Raw genomic sequence first — 1,303 nt, 5'->3', positions numbered from 1 at the left:
GTTGCCTCAAATAGTTTTAGAAGAGAAAAAAAAAATATATCCTTGTTTTCCACACTATGTGTGTTGTTCCCAAAAGAATGACTGTTTTGGTTCATCAGTGAATTCACTATCCAGGAGAGACTGTGGTATATTTTAAACCTGTTGGGCCAATGAAAAAAGAACCATGCTGGAGACCATGGTGAACGTCTGGCTGAACCTCATCCCTCGGACTCCGGCTTCAAGAATGTGTTTTCATGCCCGGCCTTTGTTCCTCCATAAATGTGTCCTTTAGTTTCAAACAGATCTTTATAGTTTGTGCTTCATAAGCCAATTCTTATTATTATTTTGGGGGACTCTTCTTCAAAGAGCTTGCCAGTGAAGATTTAAAGACAGAGCAGGGGCTTCTTCCAGGAGTTCTAAGCCTTGGCTGTGGACAAAACAGTCTTAAGTTGGGCAGCTTTCCTCAACACACAAAAAAAGTTATTAATGGTCATAGCACCACAACTAGGACTTTATCCGAGACTCGAAGCTTGGAGGATAAAAAGGAGCAAGAGAATACTGTAACAAACTTCGTACAGAGTTCGGTCTATTAATTGTTTCATGTTAGATATTCTATGTGTTTACCTCAATTGAAAAAAAAAAAAGAATGTTTTTGCTAGTATCAGATCTGCTGTGGAATTGGTATTGTATGTCCATGAATTCTTCTTTTCTCAGCACGTGTTCCTCACTAGAAGAAAATGCTGTTACCTTTAAGCTTTGTCAAATTTACATTAAAATACTTGTATGAGGACTGTGACGTTATGTTAAAAAAAAAAGGTGTTAAGTCACAAAATGCGGTAATAAATATTTCATTTTTGATTTTTTGTTAGGCTTTTGTGTTTTTAATAGTTTTAAGGCAAGGTTGCACAGTACCTACTATATATTTGGGATTGAAAGTAGGTGATGGCTTTGCCCCCAGAAATCGAGTATATTTGAAACTTAACTTACCAACAGTTTTTTAAGGTAACCACCTCTGTAGGCTTTCAGTATATATTTGGCCTATAAATTCTACCAGCAGAAAACTTCTAAAGGTACGAAACTGTGTGTGTGTGTGTGTGTGTGTGTGTGTGTGTGTTATGAGCCAGGTTGAAAGATCACCAACACGTCCAACCTCCTCTTTAGATGCATTATGTTAAAAAAAAAATACTTTCAGATGAAGCTTTTCATGTTCATTCTCTGTCAGAATAAAGAGCTTTTTCAGGGTTAATTTTACATCATCAGAAATAACTAACGTCTGTGCTCAAAGATAATTCATCTACCTGTGTTTTTTTCTCTCTTAGTTACT

The 1,303-nt window shown here is 36.4% G+C and overlaps 1 protein-coding gene across 2 annotated transcripts in view; it reads left to right on the top strand.

Moving 5' to 3' along the window:
• MEIS2 (Meis homeobox 2) overlaps positions 1-837 on the top strand; it is a 200,799-nt gene extending 199,962 nt beyond the window's left edge. For both annotated transcript variants that reach the window (XM_079913991.1, XM_079913992.1), the window contains exon 12: positions 1-837. This exon is cut by the window's left edge and continues 593 nt beyond it. The gene's annotated coding sequence lies outside the window, so the exon portion shown is untranslated.
• The last annotated feature ends 466 nt before the right edge of the window (positions 838-1,303 follow it).

The sequence above is a fragment of the Stenella coeruleoalba genome (genome assembly GCF_951394435.1).
Source record: "Stenella coeruleoalba genome assembly, chromosome: 2".
Lineage (NCBI taxonomy): Eukaryota > Metazoa > Chordata > Mammalia > Artiodactyla > Delphinidae > Stenella > Stenella coeruleoalba.
Note: the sequence above shows the minus strand (reverse complement) of the source record. Positions and strands in the feature narration are given on the sequence as shown.